We start from the raw sequence: 23,588 nt of genomic DNA, 5'->3' as shown, positions 1-23,588 counted from the left end.
GTTAGTAATCATGTTCACTCGCTAGTGTAACTTCATCTCCCCCACCGATTTTTGGAATTTAAAAGCATATACAAGTTAATTTATATTGAATTCTTAACATCACTTTATTACTCCATCTCTCAAATCTACTTTCTTGAAGGGTTTTTGGCCTCTCTTCCCTTTCTGAAAACTTAAGAATTCATTTTGATGTAACAAACCTAACTACAAATTGATAAAAAAAATATGACTTCTTTTTAATTAGACAATGCTCATACATCTATAATAATAAATAGGATAGAAAACGTTCAAGTCTCTTAAAATAAGAATCATGTGAAATTGGGAGGGAAGCAATTAAAGTCCTAATGGGCCATCTGGACAAGGTAGCATTGTGGAGCAGAAAGAGTACCAGAGGTGGGCACCCAGTTCCAGATACCATGCTGAGCAGGGCTCTGAAAAACGGCTTTATTTTTACGGACCTCAGTTCTACATATGTAAGATTATGATAATAAAGTCTTCCTAAAAAGACTTATGATATAATTAAAATTACTTGCTTTATCCCACACCATTTTAAAAGGTGACTTGAGAGAATTTTAATCTCACATTTAAAAAAAAGACGAAAATGACAATTTCCAAAAATTAATAAGTAATTTTTTGCAAGTAGACCAGCCAAAAGCATAGGACAGTTATTCTGACTAATTGTAAATGCTGGCCTAAGTTTCCTGGCAGTATAATATAAAGAAGGATATTATTATATACCTCTCATATCTCATTAATTGAGAGGCCAACTCCTTAAAGCAACTGAATGAGATGATGTACATGAAAACTTTCAGTATGTAACCAGAAATAAGAGGTCATTTTTTAATAATGTTTATTTATTTCTTTTCAGGGAGGGAGAAGAGAGAGGGAGGGAATCCCAAGCAGGTTCCACACTGTCAGCGCAGAGCCCAATGTGGGGCTCGAACCCACGAACTGTGAGATCATGACCTGAGCTGAAATCAAGAGTCAGAGGCTTAACCAACTGAGCCACCCAGGCGCCATGTTAAGAGTCATTATTAAAAAATTATTAAGAAATGAGATTGCTCTTAGTTGAGGTAGGGGAGATCCAAAACACATCAGGTAACAGCACTGAATGCAAACCCTGCCCTCATCTTTTCTCTCTTTCCTTTGTCTCAATTCTCAAAGAAACCTCTGCCCACTGTGGACTGGGAATGCATTTACTGAAGGCATATCTAGGGTTCTCAGGAGAAAGCTGAGAGTATAATGTTGACTGAACCATATGAAAATGCCATCTTTGTAGGGCAAAAACTATCCAACATCAGCGATTTCAGGTAGTTTAGCTTAAGAGGACAACCAAATGAAGTGGAGGAAGAGGAGAAATGAGGGGGAAGGATAAAGAATATACAATATCAAGACCTTCTGTGCAGTTCTGATGAGTATAAAGGAGGTGTGAAGATTGGGGAGGTATAACTCGCTGTGAACTTCACTGCTTGAGAGCCTGAGAGAATGTGGAGGAGGAGAGATCAGTGACAATAGTCCAAGAGCCTGCAGGAAGGAGCTGCACTAGGAAGACATGATAGGATGGAGCTGGCTGTTCACCATGCCCAGGCACTCAGGTCGACTACCTTTCCCAGCATCCTTTGCAGACAGATGTGGCCACATGATCAAGCTTTGACCAATGAAACATCAGTGGAAGTGACAGTCACCACTTCCAGGCCTGGCCCATAAGAGCCACCATTATCCTCTCTGTTCATTCCTCTGGCTGGCTGGCTCCTGGATACCACTTCCTTGGAAGACACCTCCCAAAGATGGCAAAGCCTTGATCCCTCGATAAATAAGGGCTACCTGAGCAGGGCTACCCGAGCAGGGCTACCCAAGAAGAGCTACCCGAGGCCGACTGGGCTTATATGAGTGATAAATAAACTTCGTGTTAAGCCATTATGATTTCAGGGTTCAACTATTACTCAGCTAATGTTAATAAAAGAATTGATGTTCTTGTGCCCAAAGAAGACAGAACTGAACTAAATGGGGGGGGGGGGGGGAACAGTTCAGAATTTTAAAAGATAATGTTCTGGTTCCCAAACGTGAGAACACCTCATTGGTGGAACTTTCTCATCAGTAAGGATCCCCCTACACCTATATCTCTTGAATTTCCCCAGGACACTTTTTCAACTTCATTAATAGGTTATTACTCTGGTCATCAGATTGGAATCAGAGGATGTCTGGAAAGGATTTGGCTGCAACCATGTCCTCCAACAATGTCTTTATTTATATATGCTTGGGGACTTCATCTGCTCTGCATCTTGGCCCTTAAACTCCTCATCTCTGGCTGGGTAACTGGTGTGTTTTATCAGCCCAAGAACCCTGTATGCTCACAGGGGCCAAGAATATAGCTTTTATATTTTGTTTCCAAACAGCATGAAGCTAGGCAGGGAATAAAAGCTCAATCAACCCTTCAGTTTATTTGATTTGAGGAGTTATCTTCTGTACAACCAGAATTGGGGGCGGGAGGAGGACTTTTCTAGCAACCTAGACATGGGAGACTAGAGTTAGCAAAAGCATTCCAACTGTATACATAATTCATTTTTAAGACACTGGTGTGCTCAAGTCACTGATCACTCTTCGCTTTGACAGTTACCAAACTTTAACACACACAAGGGTGAACTATGAAACATGTTAAAAATATAGGCTTGTGGGTTCAACTCCCCATATTCTGATCTAGTAGTTTTAGGGTGGGATCCAGGAATCTGCATTTGTGACTTTCCTCCTCCCGTCCCACCCACAATTCCTATGCGAGTGGCAAGGAGCAGTGTGTGTGATTGTAACATCTGTGAGGTGAGGTCAGGATCAGGTCTATCTGGTTTAATATTATATCCACAGGGCCTAGCATATGGCCCCACTAACAGTAAAGCTATTAACTATCTGTTGAATGAGGACACTCATCCTTCAGACTTATCCTAAAAACGCCCTTCCTCAAAGAAAGGAAATGAACTAGGTGACCTCTCTGGTTCTCTGAAGGCCACCAGCTCACCATCACATACTTCGTAAACTGGGAAGTGCCCCTCCTGGCTGCCTCAGACCCATCTGCTCTGAGTTCTAATTGAGGAGGCCGACCTTCTTTGATTGGCACTTCCCTCTCTTTCAGCCAGAGACCATCTGTACCCACCACCTCCTGACAGCTCAGACATCCCTTCCTCTCTGCTGGTGCAGACAGGCAAGGGCATTGGTAAGTAGGTCTGGGCCTGGAGGGAGAGCCTGCCTTCCACACCCTGGGATGACCTCAGGACTGTCTGTAAGTCCTGCACAGATTGTCAGAACTCCCTGCATCTGGGGAATGATGCTTTCCTGATAACCAGACTTTGTTTCTTAAGCAGAACTGTGAGAACTCTGTTCTGTTATCTCACATACTCTCAGTACCTCAGTAAAACCAGTAGGTAGCAAGTGTCTTTATCCTGGTTTTACAGATGGCAAAGAGAGGAAATCTGACTTGCCCAAGGTCACACAGCAGGTCAGCTGTAAACCCAGAAGGGCATCCAAGCTCTCTGCATCCAAAGCAACTGCTTTCCCACAGCCAAAGCGCCTTGAGGTTGATGGGAAGTCATGACTGCTTTAATTCAAGGCTGTTGCTCCTGAGTTTTGCATCAAAGCATATGTTCTTCAGAAAAGAAGTACCAAGCTAAGCTTTGTTTCTCTTCTTTTGAAAGATCTTTGGGATGAGTCTCAGAGAGACCATTCCTCAATCACCAACCAAAGTGAAGAGGGAGAGAAGGATAATGCAAGACCTTTCTCTTAAAACTGGAAATGGGGCCCCTGGGTGACTCAGTTGGTTAAGCGACTGGCACTTCATTTTGGTTCAGGTCATTATCTCATGGTATGTGAGTTCGAGCCCTACATCAGGCTCTATGCTGACACCACAGAGCATGCTTGGGATTCTCTCTCCATCTCTCTCTGCCCTTTCCCCCATCCCTCAAAATAAATAAACATTTTAAAATTAAAAATATATGGAAATGAACCTGCAGTTCTTAAGGTGGGGAGTGGACAGTGGGCCATTTCAGAATCACCTAAGGAACTTTTTCAACATCAATCTTCTCCTTTCCCCTGAAATTCTGATGGGTCAACAAGCTGACTTCAACCCTGACTCCATAACAATGGAGTACTTTGATTGGATTTTTCCTTTTCCCTCATCCTCTGAGGTAGATGTTAACAATCAAGTGGACAAAAGGTGAGCAGTAGGAGAAGCTCTGACCCTGAACAGTCATCAGCACAGAGTAGGAGCCAACACACATCTGTGTCAGTTTACTGCTGCATAGATGGAAAAGACACAAGAGCAATAGGCAAGCAGATCATTCTTGAAGCTGGCTATCTGAGCCCCTGTGCCTCCATTCCTATACAGCTAGAAAATTCAGGGTCACCTAGTATATATCCAGAACTAAAATATAAAGGGAATTAAACCCTGTATAAGAAATAAACAAAGGAGAAGGGCTGCTCCAGATGATCGGGGGGTACAAAGATAAATAAGACTCAAGCCATGTCCTCAAGAAGCTTGCTGATTGAAAGAGTTCTGTGTTGCTTTAAGACTCTCTTCCATATTGATATTCTCCTCCCTACCAGCCTGTGAGCAACTGGAGTGTGGATGCCTATCTAGGGGTTCCACAGTGGTGGGCACAGTACTAGACACATATGGTAAAGTTCCAGAAAAATGAGATGATTTTGCATCCCAAGATGTGGGAGAGAAAGCTATACATTAACATAGCATATGTCTAGCAACTTTTCTCAGACCTTGTCAATCTTAGCTTTTAAAAAAAAGTTTATTTTGAGCGAGAAGAGAGCACAAGTGAGAGAGAGTGGAGAAAGAGGAAGAGAGAGAATACCAAGCAGGCCCCATGCTGTCGTACAGAGCCTGATGTGGGGCTTAAACCCATGAACCCGTGAGATCATGACCTGAGTCAAAACCAAGAGTTAGATACTCAACCTACTGAGCCATCCAGGTGCTCCGATCTTAGCTTTAAATAAGGCACAACCAAACTCAGGAGTGCCCAGATGAGGTCCACCAATGGATACCTTAAGGCTCATCACTGCATGTTTAATGATTTTAACAGCCAAACTCCTTCAGGCCCATCCTCCACCTTCTCCAGATGCCCTGGCTGTTTCTTCTCCTTCTTAGCACACTTCTCTTCTCTCTATTGGATTTGAGGTTCTTTCTCTCAAATGGTCCCCTAAACCAGGTGTATGGGGTATGAGGTTTTCTCATCATATGTTAAGCTTATAAATCGCTCTCAATGAGACAGAAATAATGGCTTTCAAAGGTAACAAGATAGGCATGTTTTAGACATCAGAGTGAACTTTCTCTCAGCAATCACTATTTAACTGTGACACAGGCAACCAAGGAAGGGCAGGTACTTACTGATGACCTATTGTGTGTAAATGTATGTTATTTCATTTACTCCTCGATGCCCTGCTCTCAGGAAAGTATCATTATTTCAGAGATAAAGAGAGAGGAAAATTATAACATTTCTACGGCAGACATTCTCAAAAACAGGAGCCATAGACTTGGGTTCTTATAATTCTAAAGAAGGAGAGAGGGAGAGGGAGAGAGGGAGAAAACGGTCCACAGATGTTGCCTTGCCTCCATTATACCCAGAGCTGCTCAGAGAGCCTTCTAGAAACAGCGATCAAGGAGGAATTCTGGGGCTTTGGGTGGTGGCCAAAAACTAATTGTCCATTCTTCCCTCTTACAAGTTCAGAACCAATTAAGAAATACGATATAGGAGACATACAGACTGAAATCAAACTAAAAGCTTCATTACAAACAAATTCTAAATTGGAGAATGTGGCTTAGATGGGTGGTTACAAAGTGCTGCCCAATAGTTCACTTAGAGTTAAAGCTACTCGCCCAATCAAAAAGTGGAACCATTGTAGGCTTTCCCCACAGGGCCAGAGCCAGCCCCAGTAACTTGGTGAGCCCTTCTTTGGGGACAAGTGGATTCAAAAGAGAGTCCCAGAAGGGGCTAAGCCAAACTCATGAATCAGGTAAGTTACTTCCCCTCCCCTGGAGTCAAGGGCATGAGTCAAGGGATAAGTGGGAAGTGCTCCTCCCACACCATTCACTACAGGGCTGTGGCATAGAAACCCTCTTCTCCCTGTCTGTGGTAACAAAAAGAGTAGAGAATTAGTGGTGCTCTCCTCTATGGGGGGTGGGGAACATTGTCAAAATTTTCAAGTTAGTTTGAATGTATAGAGATGGCAAAAAGTAGTGTAATCCAAGCTAAGGGACATCCTGTAAGTGATGACACAGAAGGCCATGGAAGGACCAAAAAGATCTCTGAAAGAGAATGGGAAGGAATAATAGCTGAGAACGCTTATAAAGAAGACAGAAGGGGCTTGATTCACCAGGTCTGTATATAAAACATACAGCTGTCCATGTACACACACCTTGATCCAATCTGGCATTTGCTCTCAATGGAACCGAATAATCTGGACAAAGCAGGCCTCTACCACCTACAGAGGCCACCTTGACATTCTAAGCTCATCACTATTGTCCCTGCCTCTTGATGTACAGTAGAGGCTGTTCATAAGGATAAGCCATGAATCATGGCATGAGCCTTCAGCCCTGTTTCATGGCTTCCAACCTCAGCTCTCAGTTTTCTGGTTTTCTCTTTCCTGCCCTGCACTGCCCCCACCGCCCCACCTCACACTCAGCACTCTGCCTTCCCTCTTGCATCCTCTTTCCAGATTATCCTGTAGACCCAAATGTTTGTGTATAATATCAGAGCTGATGATTTGAAGAGGCCCTTGACTGTGGCCAGATCATAGAGGCCACTGTGAATAAACCAGCCCTTTTTTGGACTTTCTTTTTTAGGCAGACTGAATATTTACACACTGGGAGCAGGCCCCATAAGGGCTCCCCAGCAGATAATACATTCATGCAAGCAGCCGTCTCTGGTGAAAAAAAATCATTATTAATTGGGGTTACAGCACTCATTTTAACTGCAGCAGGAGCTGAGCTCACTCGATTTAGTAGTGTGCAGACTTTTCCTGAACTCCAGTGGATACTTCACAAATAACAATAAAAATTTTAATGGTAAGACAAACATGGAGCAGGCTACACAGCTTTAGTCATTAAACAACCTCCATCCACCATGCTCAAGGATTCAAGCTGTTTTATGTGGCGGGCCACTTTGCCTAAGCCTGCTGCCAATAAGAGAATAAATTTTCATAGTGTGGAGTTTCAGTAAGAAACAGGTTTCATTAGCCCTGTCTGAGAGATACAGAAACCAAAGGCCAGAGAAGGGAAGTGATGTAGGGTCAATCAGGGGTGGTGCCAGAAGTCTGTTCTAAGCCCCATGTCCCATCCTGGCCCTTGTTCTGCTCTGGTTCCCGAATTGTTTTCACTTCATGGAGGCTAGGAAGATTCCATTCTCTGCAAAGCTGCAGGGCAGCTGTTTCTGATTATTTGTCCAACCAAAAGAACATTTTGGTTATAAAGCAATTTTTTGTTCTACCCACCAGAAGTTATGTACATTCATTCACAGGGGACTGCGGCTGAGTTTGGCTACACTGCACTGACAGTGTCTAGAAGGTCTCCACTGAATCTGGAAGGTTAGTAATGGGGAAACTCAAGGGCTGCGGCAGGTCCATTTGGGTGAACACCAGGACATCTGGCTGCTTCCTGGTGGCCTTGCTGAACGACTTCAACCTCCTTGGTTTGGAAACCTCTGCTGGAAATCTGTAGGAGTGGGTTCTCTCCTATAGCACCTGCTTTTCATTATGAAGGAGATTTCAACATGGTTCAGCTGAGCCATTTCATATCATTGCTTTTGAAATTTAGGTGTTGCTCTGACTAGCCATCAACTGTCCACTCCTGTGCTGAACTTCAGTCCCCAGGAGATAGGTCAAATGGACCATGTTTTCTGCTAGTAACTTGACTTCCTTTTGCCCTTCATCCCCATAAGCTTATAATTACTGTAAGTGTGCTCCAGTTTCTCCTATGCTTTTCAGAAGCTTGTAGGAGTGGTTTTCTACTCCCCAGAAATTACATGATCAAGGAGTATTCACACACACACACACACACACACACACACACACACACACACACAAACACGCCAAACTCAGGGCTTTCCAAAGTGACATGACTATTCTATGGAAGAGCTAAGCTGACTCAGAACAAACTGTCCTTCCGTCTGCTTCACACTGGAAGGTGTAATTGCAGTTTACAAAAGTCACCTTGGTGGGTGGGCTGGACCCTTTTCCAGCAAACCCAAAGAGATAGAAATGCCAGCCTAAACTGGTTGGGCAGAAGACACCATCAAGACCAAAGATTAAAAAATAGTTATTTTTCTGAGTAGCTTCTTTTCATCTCCACTGAGAGCAGAACAAACTCCTAAAGCACATGGAATTTCCATTACAGCCAAAGAAGAAGTATCATACAGTGAGTCATTAGACAGTGGAAGGAGTGCCCGAGGGTATGGTGTTGGCACCACCACGATGATCAAGCCAGGAGGCTGGGGGAGGGAGAACAGCTGGACTGAGCTGAAGACCAGGACTCCATTTCTGACTCAGCCATTTAACACATGCTCTTAGGTATGGGTTCAGTCTCTTTCAGCTTGACTAATGGGCACACCATCACCCACCTTGTCCCTTGCTGTGAGGATCAAGTGAGATAACAAATGCAAAAGTGCTCAGTGAACCATCCAGAGATCAGTCACACCCATGGTCCTGACTAAAGGTCCGGAAATGGAGTGGGTCTTCTTCCTGGATTCCACATTATGTGCATAAGCAGAGGAGTTTCTGCCATGGTAATAAGCCAAGCCCTCCCAATTTCAGCAGTCAGGGAGGTGAACAACCCAGAGCTAAAGATGTCCCAAGTGGAGAGCTCAGTGCTGGGAGCTGAGCAGGTGGGGGCAGGAGGCATGAATTAGCCAGCATCCCTGAAGCCAGGGTCTGTGTGATGCACTGTGTGGGCCTTGGGGAGAAGAGCAGAAACAGGGATGGACAGACAATGGCCCTGTCCTTGAGAAATCCACAGGAAAGGCAAGGCAAGCATCTCTGACTCAGGGCCACTGCCAGAGTGAGCCCTGAGCTAGATTTTAGACCCAGCTCCACCTTGGGTAGGTCACTTGAGTCCTCTACATCCCAGATCCTCTACAAGAAGGGAATGATCATAACCTATGTGTACCACTAGGGAGGGTCTAGTGATCATAAACTGTAAAGGGATAACAGTAGTAACAATAGCAAACCCTCATCTTGCATTTACTCTGTGCCAGGCACTGTCTAAACCTTTTACAACCAGAGATCAGCAAACTTTTTCAGTAAAGGGCCAGGCAGTAAATATTTTAGAATTTGTAGGTCAGACAGTCTCTGTCACAACTACTCATATCTGCTGTTGTAGCAGAAAAGTAGCCACACATAATACATGAATGAATGAGCATGGCTGTGTGCCACTAAAACCTTATTTACAAACACAGGTAGTGTTTTGGCTTGTTGGCCATAGTTTGCCAACTCCTGCTTCACATATATCCACTCCCCATAACCCTATGAGGTATATACCACCTTATACTCATATTGAAGATGAGAAGGGTGAGGCCCAGAGAGGTCCATTAACTTGCTCAAGGTCATACATCTGGTAAGTGATAGAGCTGGGATTCAAACAAAACCAGTTCAAACACACAAACTGGTTCCACAGTCTGTGTTCCTTACTTCTCTGTTGATAGTCTCCTGAGCATACTAGCAAGAAAGTGTAATGGCTACTAAATAAAACTCAGATGCCAATCACATGTGCCAATAGTAATAGCCCAAATTTACTGAGGGCCTATTATATGCCAGGCACTGTGACAGGTGCTTCCCACATGTAATCCTCATAACAGCACTGTGATACCAGTGCTATTACGACCCTCATGTTACAGATGGAGAAACTGAGGTCGAGAGTTGAGCCATTTGCTCAAGGTCCCAGAGTTGGCAAACATCAGAGCCATAACTGAGCCTACGGTTGTCAACTCTGAAGCCAGCCCCTCTCACCTTCATACTGTGAGGCACCATGGCCAGGAAACTGCATCTGGTCCCTTCTTTGGTTCATTTCTTTCCAAGCTCCTTTTGAAAGTAGAGTTGGGGACGTCTGGGTGGCTCAGTCGGTTAAGCATCCAGCTCTTGGTTTTGGCTCAGGTCACAATCTCACAATTTATAGTTCAAGCCCTACGTTGGGCTACTCGCTGATAGTGTGGAGCCTACTTGGGATTTTCTCTCTCTCTCTCTCTCTCTCTCTCTCTCTCAAAATAGATACATTTTAAAAAAATGTTTATAAAGGGGCGCCTGGGTGGCTCAGTTAGTTAAGCATCCAGCTTCGGCTCAGGTCATAACGTCACAGTTCAGGGCTTTAAGCCCTGTGTCAGGCTCTGTGCTGACAGCTCAGAGCCTGGAGCCTGCTTCAGATCCTGTGTCTCCCTCTCTCTCTGCCCCTCCACCACTCATGATCTGTCTCTGTCTGTCTCTGTCTGTCTATCAAAAACATGAATGTTAAAAAAAAAATTTAATGTTTAAAAAAAGGAAAGTGGAGTTGGATGTTGTTCTCTTCAAGAGTTTATATCCACTGAGGTTTTGGAGTGAGCATGAGCAGCCCTGCACTGACCTTGGGATCCCACACCTGCCTAACCCCAAACAGAATGGAGGACTTGCTTTTATTCCCCATTGCAGCCATCCCTTCTCCAGAAGCCATCTCTTGCTTGTCCTGGATGTCACTTGGCAATACATCATCTGTCAGTTCTTATGGCACCATGGGCTTAACATCTCACTTAGAGTTTGTTCACTAGCTAAAACCATGGGAAAATCGAGCACAGGAGTGGGCCCCAGCTCCTTCATAATGGAAAGGGATGCTCCCTTGGGTCCTTGGTCCTGCTGTAGAGGAATGTTTCTTGGACTTTCCCAGCATTCCAACTCTGGCCTCCAAACTCATCTGCTCCTCTGCTTAGCTGGTCAGGAGTTAAGCAGGGAAGAGGCACTGCTCACTGGTTGTATTTATCAAGAAGAGTCCATCAGCCAGGAAGTGGAAGTTCAGTGTTATGGATTGAATGTTTGTGTCCCCTCAAAATTCATATGTTGGAGCCCTAATCTGCATGTGATGGTATTTGGAGTTGGGGCTCTAGGAGGGAATTGGGTTTAGATGAAGTCATAGGAGTCAACCCCCATGGTGGGATTAGTGACCTTGTAAGTAGAAGAGACATCAGAGGTTTCTCTTTCTCCGCCCACCTACACACACCAGGAAAGGCTGAGCAGGCACACAGTGAGACAGAAACTGCCTATAATCCGGGAATCTAGCCCTCACCAGGAACCAAACCTGCCAGCACTGTGATCTTGGACTTCCAGCTTCTAGAACCATAAGAAATAAATACGTGTGGTTGTTTAAGCCACCCAGTCTATGATACTTTGCTACAGCATGCTAAGCAAGACATTAAGAGAATATACAGCATAAACAGAGCACAGAATAACAGCTGCCTCGTTACCTTACAACATTTGGGCCAACCCTCCCGGGTTAGCTGAGTTGTTGTGGTGTTATCTTTCCCTTAGCGAAAAGAAACACACGCACGCACACACATGGAATTTATGAGTTAAAACAAGGTCTGAGTAAACAAAGGCACCCAATAAGCCAGCTCAATTTTAGAAATAACTTTTTTTTGAGAATGGGAGAGGAAAGAAGAGTTGTGTTTTTTGTTTTTTGTTTTTGTTTTTGTTTTCTCCTGGTCTACAAAGGTTCTCAACCATCTGTCCACCTTCTGCAGTGGTCACAGCACTTTTATCCTTTTCCCATGTTGTTTTTTGTTTTGTTCCTAAAATTCCAGTCATCTTCCTCTCCCTTGGGAAACAAAGAGAAGGAGCAGCAGGTGAAACAAGGGTAAGTGGAAGTGACAGAGAATTTACAGAGGAAGGACAAAGAGGCTTGGCAAAAGTCCAGGGGCTTAAGAAGAAACAAGAATGAGTGATTAAAGACTTTAAAAGTTTCAGCAGAGATTCTTTTGTGCCTTTGCAAAATCTTGCTATCACAGTCTGCAGGGAACTGAGGAAGAACCAGGAAATCAGATCCCACTCTGGCTGCTCCCCAGGAGTATGAGGAAGCCTGGGGCTCAGCCACAGGCACAACGTGCCCGCCAGGAGGATGAAGTCTGCAGTCACACTGCCCTGCCCTGTTATCCTGGGACATTCCATCACAGTATGGTACCACTGAGCTTTCTCCTACCCCAGAAATCCCCAAGGGACTTCCCAACACAGGTTATGTCTCATCTTGGCACATGCGAATTTAGCTAATTAAATCCACCCAGAAAATGGAGTTCAAGGAAAAGGGAGCATCAGGCTGATGGGAAAAGCAGACCCTACTGCACTGACAAGGCAGGGGGGTGCAGGGAATCCAGGAGTGACCCTCCTGGGAAAATGCAAGGGTGTTCCAAACTCTGTGAAATGTGTCATGACCATGTAAAGAAAGTAAGGTTATAAAAGGCCACCCCCACCACCTAGTGTATTTTTAAGAATAAGATTTATTTCTGAAATACTTGGGTGAAATCTGCAAAAGACAAACAGAATGAATTAAAGGAAGCTGCAAGTTTTTAGGAGTCACAGGATTATAGGAAAGGAAGGAAATCGATGCAGCTTTTCTTAATTTACAGTCTTCTTTTCTTTGTTAGCCCTTCCTCTCACTACTATATGGCAGGTGCCTAATGAAGATTCTGAACAGGTTGTCTCGCTTCTGTGACCCCCTTGCTACAGGTGCATAGCATAGGAAAGTCCATGTGCCGGGGTTTCCTGCTAATGGAGAGTGTACAGCCAGGGTTTCCTGTGCACAGAGCTTTATAGAGGACCATAGTCCCTTATTGTAGACTCTTGGGGCCAAGTGCATTTCAAAATTCGGAACATTTCAGGTTCTAGAAAGGTAATTTGTGCATATACTGTATATAACACCACAGCAGGGTGAAGGACCCCACAGGTCAACATATTTCTGCCATGAATCATATGAATAGTCACTCTGAGCAGGTTAAATAAAGACCATAGCTGCCCTCACATCAGTCTAGGTCTCTTTGCCCCCACATGAGTTTGGTCAAGATTTTGCCAAATGGACAATGACTGAACTTTCATTTTTCAGAGATTTTCAAATTTCAGAATTACAGAAAAAGGGCTATGGATCTATACTAGGTGCTGTGAAACATAACAAATATAAAACTAACTGAACAGTGTGATCACTACATTTAGGAGACACAGTGAGAAGTGCAAAAGCTCAGACATCTTGTAGACCACCCTCTCTGATCCCCAGTTGCCTAGTCTGCAAAATGGGATGACATACCTGACAAAGAGAGGTTTATAAAGTGCCCAGCAAATTCCTGGCCAAGGATTCTGTAAGGATTCTTCCCTTTGCTCTCCTGTCAGCAAAAACTTAAACAATGGATGGCTGAGTACACGTGTGCTGAAGGATTTTCTCAGGGGAACTGAGCTGAGAAAAACTTACCTCAGAAGCTCCTTACAGGGAATGAACTCAAAGCACATCCTTATGCTTCAGTTTTGTTGAAATACTTATGCTTCAGTTTTGTTATGTACAAAATAGAAAGAATAGAAGACCATTAACTGAAGCACCTCCTTTAAAGTATGCCAAATTCCAGGGAATAATAACACCAATCCCTCTTGGTGTCACAAATGGCTTGGGCCTCTCCACTTGGCCATGCAGTCTCTAGCTTGTTTGCTCTTCTTTCAACACTTTCCTGAGATGCTTTCATTTCAAAATACATCAAACACACAAACACAATTAGGTAATCCACTCAGCAGCAAGCAGAGTTTATGGCCAGTGAGAGAAAGCCAGTGGGATGTCAGGGTGAGAGACCAGATAGAGCCTCAGGCTCGATGAATCTGGGTTTACAGTTTACTGTTTGTTTTTGTTGATAAAAGTAAAGTCTTCCTTTCCATGTCCATTGTGAAGCGAGTTCCTTTTTGCATAAATGAACCTAATCCCCCTGTTTATTAACATTAAACTTGACATTTATAGCCCAAGTGCTTTACCGGCATTAACCAATAATCCCCAGCACATTCCTGTGGGGGAGTTCAATGCCAGGCTCTGAACTGCTCAACGAGAGTCCTTGCACACAGCAAAGTGGGCAGGTGGCTCTGCTCTCAGGAGGAGTAAGTTGCTCACACGACCTACTGCTGGCCTTATACTCTCAGAGCCATACACACCAGGATTCTGCATACCCTTCTGCCAAACCCCAGAGTGGGAAATGTGTACTGACTGAGCCACAGTGAGCACAGAGAAGTAAACAGCACAATCCTGAAGGACGGCTGGGACCTGGCGGGAGGGGGGGCGTGCTGTTCTGGAAAGATCTGGCCGTCCAGTGGTTTACAAAGGAGTGTCATGGCATCATGCTGAATGATGGAAGGGTAAGGTCTGTTTTCACCTAGACTTCCCCCTAAGGAAACACTCCTGCCTGGTGAAGAATAAAGGCTCCAGCCCTAAATGTTTCTGTTCGAGAGCAGAGCTGCAACCAGAGTCAACACCACATTCCTAGGCTAGTGGTCATGAGCAAAGGAGGCAGCTGACATTCTGCAAAGCATCCTGGGGAGCCAAAGGCCCCTTCCCAAAGTAATTAATGAAGGCCGCAGCTAAAAGAATCTTGGAGTGAGTGCCTAACTTCAGACCCAGGAGGCCGAAGGCCTGAAACAGACAAGGAAATCCTAGCAAAGAACAGCAGGGATGGATCCAGAGGTGGGTGGAACGTCTCAGAGCTATCTAGAGACGATGTTCTTAATCCCTTTGACTGGAGGTTTGGTAAAGATGAACTGGAATTTCATCATAACTCTGCTGTATATCCACAATTGTGTGTAGTTGGCTTTAAGATTAAGCAAATTGAAAATAGTTCTCTTCCCATTATGTAGACGGAGTCAGTTTCCACTTATTTTTACTGTCTTCATAAAATCTCAAGTTACAAGGCTCATCCAGGTACTGTTATGAAGGATTATTTGCATTGAGTGAATCTTACCTGACAACTGCAGTGAGGAATTCAGTGCCCAGCATCAGCACAAGCAGATAAGCAGTGCCCTTACCAGTCCTGCTACACGAAAGGAATCCCCATGCGGTACACTGCAGTGAGTACTGATCGAAGCCAGGCACTGTATAGTTGTATTAGCACATGTGACTTTCATTAGCCTTCCTCACCATCATATGAAGTAGTCTCTGTTATCCTTGTTTTGCAGTTAGCCTCGTGGTGAAGAAACTGAGGCTTGAGAGTTAAACTGTCCACAACCAAGAATTAATCAAACCCAGGTCGTACTCCAAAATGCCACCATGCCATTTCATTCCTTCCCATACCCCAACTGGGAGGCCTTGGATGGTGACCATCTTGACAGCAGCTGCCATATATGCTACACTGCACATGTGACCAACAGCTACTAGCAGACTAGGAGCACAGCATTGAGAATCACGGGGTCCACAGGTCCTGACAATCCTCAGGCACAGCCTGGCTTTGGTGTCAAGGTATGGCTCCCTCTCACATGGCATCACCACTTTCCTTTGATTCAGTTTATCAGCAATTACTTATCAAATGCCTCCACAGACATCTCTGTACTAGATTTCATCCCTGTGTCTGGGTACTCACAGTCTAGTCAGAGAAGATGACCACGTGTCAAATAATCCAAGATCAATCACCATGCTGTACAGATGACTGCTTAACTATGTGGTAATGTATGGCATCTACCATATGAGTAATAACCCACATAACAGTAAGCTTCTCACTTCTTCTTAAGTATCCACATAGCACTTAACAGCTTACCATTCTGTCCAAGATTTAAAAAACAAAACAAAACACAAAACCTCAGGAGACAAAAGACCCAAATGCCATGGCCAGCTCTACCACTTATAAGCTGTATGGCCTTGGGTAACACATTTAACCTATCTGAGCTTCAGTTATTTCCTATTAAATTAAAAATATTTCTCAAGCCGACACAGGGTTCTTCTGAGAGTCAAATGAAACCATGCAAATGAAAGCACTCCAAAATTATAAGCCAAGCAGCTGAACATATCAAATATTATTGTTCCTATTGACAAATGAGGAAACTGAGGCCATCAGGACTAGAGAGTAGGTCTTCAGACTCTTTGGCTAGGGGTCTTCCTACCATGTGATGCTGTGTCTCTAAGTTCTAGGGGCACTTGGGAAGGGAAAGTCACTTCCTGTGACCTAGAAAGACTCTTTGGAGTGGAGGTCACAAGCCAGAGGCCAGTGGGCCACTGTGACCACAAATGTGTTTTATTTGGCAGACATAATTGTTTAAAAAAATTTTTTTTGAGCCAGCACTTATGAAACATTAGGTTTCAGCCCAAATCCATATTACCAGAAGGGCTCATGACAGTGGGCAGATATTCTGTCATGGTGCTAATCTGCTGTAGGTGCATCTTTAAGGAAATACGTATTCTTGAGGGTGGCACAGACCCCTTCATTCCCCACTGTTTCTCCAACCTGGAGACCAAGTGTCAGAAGCTATGTATTATTACTCTTGTGTGATGTTTTCCTATAACGCTGGAGATGAGCATACACCTATGGGAATGTGAACCCTCTCCCTGTACCAGGCCTGCTTCACTTACATACATTTCTTGCCTAGCTTGGGTAGACATTTGAGCTTGCAACCTCTGATCTGAAGGCCAAAGAGAACCCCATGAGGTAAGAAGGCAGGGCTGTACCAAGAGCAAAGTGAGGCTGGGAAAACGGCATGGCCATGTAGGAAGTCTGAAGAAGCAGAGGGGGAACAAGAGGGTATGTGGATGGGAACAGGGATGAGTAGAGGACTGGGAAGAAGTCTGGATCAAGAAATGAGGCTGCATTATGCAGGGAGGATCTTGAGTGATGATGGTGACAGCAGGGGCCCAGGGGACAGGGCAGGGTAATACTGCCTTCAGGTAGAGAGGAAATAGAGATGCCGATGACTGCAAATTAGAAGAAATACTTTGCAAACTCATTCATTCAATAAAACTTTTGTGAACACCCCTTGTGTCCCAGGCATTGGAAATACAACAGGGAATAAAACAAGACAAAAATCCCTGCTTTCATGGCATATGCACTCAAGTTGGGAGGAATCTTGCCAACCCACCCACCCCCCCTTTAATGATTCTGTCCATTAGGTGTGTTTGAGCAAGGGAGGGCAGACAAGGGGCAGAGATGATGCTCTTCCCCCAGAGGACTGTTGAACAGGGAAAAGGAAAGGTAAGGTGGGTTAAAAATGATCTGCCTACTGCTGCTCAGCCCATGAAAGCACAAAGCAACTCAAAACCCCACTCATTAATCTTCTAAGACACTGGATGAACCTCAGAATTACAGCAGAGACAGTGGGTCCTGTCATTCCTTTGACCTATTTTTCCAGGCTTCTCACATTGTGTGATTGATCACATATATATTCCCCCACACAAGTGCTCTCTTCTGCTCACCCACTCTCTGGCTTATGTACGCATGCACACACACACACACACACACACACACACGCACGCACACTTACCCCGAAGCTTTTTCAGAAGGGGTCACCTTGACAACAAGATAGTGTTATGGATTGGAGTACTCTGCATTTGACAAAAGGGGAAACACACAGGCATGGCTCACGGCACCTCATGATAATTCTTTCATTTCTATTGTGGAGGAGACAGAAAAACTAATTACGGGGGCAAATGAGGAAAATGACCAAGTATTCCCATGTAAAGTAGAAGCATGATAAAGGCTTTCTTCCACCGAAGAGCAGCCAAGGACAACGCAAAAAGGAGAAATGTTTGTAATATTTCTGCCTGTACGTACACAATCACTAACTGCATCCACCATGGGTTCTTTTATGACCACTCTCTACTTGTTTTGCTCACCAGCCTCTGGAAATCACTGCACAGCTGAGAAGGGCAAATAGAGAAGGAGCAATTGGTACAAGCTGGTGAGGTGGAGGAAGGGAACATGAGCTGGGCAGACGCAGCAAGGGAAGAGGATGCATTCCCTAAATATTTGCTAGATACCTGACAATGTGCTGGCCACTAGGGCTTCTGGTATGATACGCAGAGTGGGGAGGGGTGGCCAAGGTCTGGAACATCTAAGAGGGCAGTCTGGTGGAGAGGCTGCTAAGGAAGACAAAGAAGCTTGGAAAAGAAGGGGGGCAGAATATGGAAGATGAAGAGGAGGTCCTACAGATGAGTAAGTAGGGATGTGACTTGGAGGAAAGACTACAGGAGGCAAATACAGGACAGTTAGAATCAACTGAGAGAAGTGGTTTGTGTGTGTGCATGTGCATGTGCATGTGTGTGCATGTGTGTGGTGGGGTGATGGGCAAGGGGAGAGGGAAAACATAATGTGATACAATGGACATGCCTGCTGTTGAGATCACTTGGATTTGAATGTTAGTTCTTCTACATGACCTTGGGCAAATTACTTAATTCTAAGTTTTTGTGTTCTCATACTTAAAACTGAGGGGAGGGTAATAATATTTACCTCTGAGCATTTTTATGAGGGCGAGGTGACATGGTCTACGTGAAAGCACACTGCCAGTGCACCAGCAGGACATAGTGGGTCTGCGACAAATGCTGTCCTTCTCACTGTGCCCCTTTGCTCCTTGACACGTGGGAGGGGTTAGGTCTCTTGGTCCACATGCAAATCAGAGAGAAAGCTGCAGCAAGCCTTCAAGGAAATGCCTCTCCTCTTCCCACCCCCATCACCTCCCATTGTTAGGAGAGACACAGCCAAGACTGGTTTTGTGAACTATGTCTCTGGTATTATTTACGAAATCCTTGAAACTCCCTCAAGGATAATTCCATTTGGGTTAGGATTTACATCCCCAGTAACCTGTTGTTCAAATAAAAATGTAATCCCTGGGGGGAGTCTCATACCAGCCAAAACACCCAAGATGGTAGATGGTGGGATGGGGGGATATGCACTTTGGAAATCCAGGCCTGATGAGACCTTCTCACAAAGGGAGGGGAATTTCAGAACAGGAGCCACTGACAGAGTGAGACAGGCAGCCTGGGGGAGGGCTCCAGATGGGGGCTCTGGGCTGCCAGGGGTCAGGAGGGTAGGTGGGGGAGAAAGAAAAATAGCCAAAAGAGGGGTGGAAGAGGAGGGAAAGCTGAGGCCAACATGGCCTACTTTAGAAAATATTTCATTCCTTTCACTAACATCCATCAGCACTTCAATGTGGAAAGGTCAATATCAGAGTGTGTAGGTGATAGAGGGTGAACCCAGCTCTAATACTGGCCTCCAAGACTTTAGAAAATGTCTTGTCCATTCCAGAGCCATTCCAGTCAGCTTCAGGGCTCAGACCTGAGTGTTCAGCCTGTAACTGGCATCCCCATTGCAGCCCTGCCTTTTATTCTGAGCTCAGGTTGGTCACTGTTTGCATTTTGCCTACTTCAATAAAGTTGCAGACATATATTCACATATCAAAGACCCTACCAGAAGATTTCCAAAATGCAATCCAAATTCTTCTTCAACCTTCTTACTTGTCAAGATTATTCAGTATCACTGACTTCAAGAAGGACTATATTATACAGATTTTAAAAAGTTTGTTTGTTTGTTTATTTATTCATTTATTTATGAGAGAGAACATGTGAGCAGGGGAGGGGCAGCGAGATAGAGGAGAGATAGAGGGAGAGTGAGAATCTTAAGCAGGTGAAGCCCAATGTGGGCCTCCATCTCACAACCGTGAGATCAGGACCTGAGGCAAAAGCAAGACTTGGATGTTTAACCAACTGAACCACCCAGGCACCCACCCTCCTTTTCTTAATAGGGGGAAATTACCACAACCACTACCCACCTTTAACTCTAATGAGAAAGGCAGTAATGGAGGGGACCCTGGCAGTTGATCAGGCAGTACAGACATAGTTTCACTACTTCTTGGAAGATGACAGATCAAGCAGAGCAGAGAATAATCATACCAAGCTATTTGTGTTTCACGTAATAATGCCCTAATGATTCAATTAGCATTGATTCTTCAGCAGCAACAATATTTTCTGACTGATCCAGCAATTTAGTGCTCACTGTTGATTGATACAATTCCTATGTGTAATAAAGCAGTTTGAAAGAAATTTGTTTAATTCTTCACAAATGACTTTTTAAAACCTTTTAATTTTAACTTGATCTCCATTTCCCACTCTTTCCCTACCCCTGGAGGTCATAAGGGCCCTTTATTCTGAGTCTCCTGCCAGGCACCCCTGCTGCATTGGTCATCACGTGGCCAGGTCCTCCCTGCCCCTTGTCTGGGCATCTTCAGCCTTCACCACCCCCCACAGATGCTTGGTGGCTGCAGCCAGAGGAACAGATGGGGCACAATTGCTGAGCCTCGGTGAATGGTACCCGGCACACAGCCGCTGTGGAAACGGCCCAGGCGAGAACCACTGAAGCAGGCTTTCTGAAAAACTGCCCTGGTAACACCGCTAAAATTGGAAAAGAGGCAGGGTGTGTAGGGGGGCAGAGTGGGAGGCTGGTGGGAGAGAAGAAGGACGATCAAAAACAGAGAAGGGAACTAAAACAGACTATTGGAATAAAATCTCTTACCAGTTAAAAACTGGGCTTCCCAGGAAAAAAGCTGAAACACTGTGGCTCTTGAGCAAAACCCCAGGAAGGGAAGCCTTTGTGACCTCAGCGATTGGGCAAAAGGGCCAAGAGTCTGTGGTATCTCATCCTGACACTGTTTCTAAGCCCATAGTCTCCTCCCAGCTGTGGCTCCCACCAAGAGCCTTTCCAGTATGAAATACAGGGGGCAGGGGGAAGTGTGTGGAGGAGGAAAGCCCCAGGGGCTGAGGGAGGTGTTGTTGTCCCAACCCCTGCTATTCCTCTAGGCAACCAATACACCACATGACAGTCAATGGCCCGTGGATGGAGCCAAACTGGGGTGCTCTGCCGCCTGGGTCCCCTTTAAACAGTTCTGCCACCATTTCTGTGCCAGCTCTAGTGTCTACATCTTGACTGTTTCTATCGTCACTCCTCACCCGTCATGCTTTCCCAAGTCAGGTATTGTAACAGAACTAGAAGTAGTAAAAATAACTTGTAACGTGAAGAGCTGCTATGTGACAGTCATGATGCTATATATTATTTCATGTAATCCCCTTAACAACCTTCTGGAACAAGCATTATCTCCACTTTGCAGGTGAGAAAATTAAGGTTTAAGGTGGTTAAGCAATTTGATGAAAGCCATTTAATAAGCTGCAGAACTAACCTAGTCAAAATGAAAACCCTTGACCCTTAAAACCAGAGTTGGAGGTTCCAGAATCTCTCTACATTATCAACTCCCACATTTCAGCCATAGCCAAGGAGATCTCCTCCTAACTTCACCTCTTCTTCTCCACTTCTTGCAAGTATAACCCTCTTATTTTGCTTCTCAAAGAAAAAGATGGACAAAATCTCTTTAAAGACTCCCTTTGGGGGGCACCTGGGTGGCTTCAAAGGTTAAGCGCATGACTCTCAGTTTCAGCTCAGGTCATGATCTCGCAATTCGTGAGACTTAGCCCCACGTCAGGCTCCATGCTGACAGTGTGGAGCCTGCTTGGGATTCTCTCTCTCTCTCTCTCTCTCTTTCTCTCTCTCTCTCAAAATAAGTAAACTTAAAAAAAAAGACTCCCTTTGGACATAGTAACCTTCCACCCAAAGGACTAAGAAATCCAGATTCCCTCCCCTCTCTGAGGACAGCCAACCCCTTCCTCCCCCAGAGCACTTCATGGATCCACCCAAGCCCATTCCACATTAACTGGAGACTTCCAGGTCCCAGCAGAACTACGTGTTTATTCTGACTCACACGGGAGGGAGTCAGCTGACTGATCCCCTTCCAATTTTTCTCTAAGGTTCAGAGTGATTTTAGTGGAATTCCTCTCCATTTCCCAAACCCTTCACCCTTCACCACCCTTCACCAGCCAGAGAATGTATTATGAGAAGCTTCTGGGTCTGACAGAAATCAGATTGAAGGCAAGAACTGCTCCAGTCTTTCAAAATTCAGTAAAAGTGTATCTTTGCTCCAGTGTCACTATTTCTATGGGAAGATGGTGTCAAAATCAACTAATTACTTACTTCTTCACAGGAAATACTTATTGGCTTATATACACATCATGCTTCCTATCAATATTGGTTATTCTGAAAAGAAATGCTTCTTCCGCATAACGTCTTCCCAGTTTCATGTGCATGAGCCTTGGTCCCAAACCTGATTCTGTTGGTTTTGATGATAAAGGCTAGAACGGACAGTCTGCAAGCAGCAATATTGTTTGGCAATTAAATAAATATACAAAAAAGAACACAAGGACAGCAGCAGCAGTCAAAACTGCATTTATTAATTTTAGGTTTTCAATATTAAAACCAGTCACTGTCACTTTTATACTCCTTAAAATGATTTGTAATAAGCAAATAAGAGTAGAGCTTGGAGGGCAAAGGAAAACAGTATAAGTTTTAATTTAAATCGAGAGAAAATTGGTTAATTAATGTTTTATCAAAGAATGCCCCTTCCTGAAGTTTTGCTTAGCAGTAAAAACAGTGCTGTTAGCTAACATTAGTTTCTTGAAACTTAGATATAAAGATGAAGAATAAGGTGAGTGAGATTAAAAGCATTGTCTGTACCCAGTCCTTCCTTAGGTCACATCTTCATAAGGCAACGTCATTAAAAGTGAGGTTCCACAGGAGGTAGGAAGACCTGTCTTTCCTTTCCAGTTGGAAATGTCTCAAAAGAGGTCGACCATTGGCCACTGGGAATTGAATGCTCAGTGTCTTCTTAGAGACTCAACACAACCCTCTGAAGTATTTCCATATCTGAAAGATGCCTTTCAAGAAGTCATGTGGCCAAGCTAATACAACTGAGTTCATTGTTTCTATCAAACAATAATAACAAATCAACATTTATGTTCCATTGGGTCATTTCGGTTTCTTTTTCCTCAGCTCCATCAACCATTAGGTCATCTCATGGGTCTTGACGGAGAGGTACAGAGTGCTTCTCTGATGGTGTCATCCAAATGAGAGGGAAAAAGTGAACCCATACCATCATCCCTCGAGCAATGGAGGCCGTGGAGAGAATTGGAAAGGAAGAGAGGTTCCAAATTATAGAAGGTAGCTTTTTGCCTTAACGTATAAAATAAAAACCTGATCTAGAAAGCTACACTTTTCACTGATTCCATACACTGGAGTTAAGATTCCCCATGAGGCCACCATGTGGTGGGGTCACATCTGCCCAGGCCCGTTCACTACTGGATTTGCCATATGCCCCACACCACCAGTAAGCAGATAAACCAAAATATCGACATATTAACACAGCAAGACTCAGATGTGGTTATCCACCAAAACTCAAACCAGAAGAACAAGAGTATCCCAAGGCACTGAAATATTCTCATGGTGTTAGGGCAGTTAGGGTCAGAAACCACCCTGAAGACTAACTTCAAGATTACAGGGAGGGGAGGATGTTCTGAGTGTCTAGACTCTTCACAGCAAGTGGAAACCTCTGGTTGTAGGGATGAAGATATAGCAGCCTAGTGTAGGCAGGGCTCTGTTCCCCCCCATCTCTCAGGAGAACAACTTGGTTCAACTATCAGCTCTGCTCAGGTTCCTGGGCACACTCAAGATTCAAAGGATGTGGTTACCATGGTGACTCTGCCTTTGTGATGGAATCTA

At 44.5% G+C, this 23,588-nt stretch overlaps 1 protein-coding gene across 50 annotated transcripts in view; it reads right to left on the bottom strand.

Annotated features, from left to right (window-relative positions):
• The window catches only part of CACNA1C (calcium voltage-gated channel subunit alpha1 C), a 752,159-nt gene that overhangs the window by 454,497 nt on the left and 274,074 nt on the right, over positions 1-23,588 (bottom strand). The gene's annotated exons all lie outside the window — the stretch shown is intronic.

Source organism: Neofelis nebulosa, chromosome 8 (genome assembly GCF_028018385.1).
Source record: "Neofelis nebulosa isolate mNeoNeb1 chromosome 8, mNeoNeb1.pri, whole genome shotgun sequence".
Classification (NCBI taxonomy): Eukaryota; Metazoa; Chordata; class Mammalia; order Carnivora; family Felidae; genus Neofelis; species Neofelis nebulosa.
The sequence above is the reverse complement of the archived record's forward strand: the minus strand, read 5'-3'. Positions and strand labels throughout refer to the sequence as shown.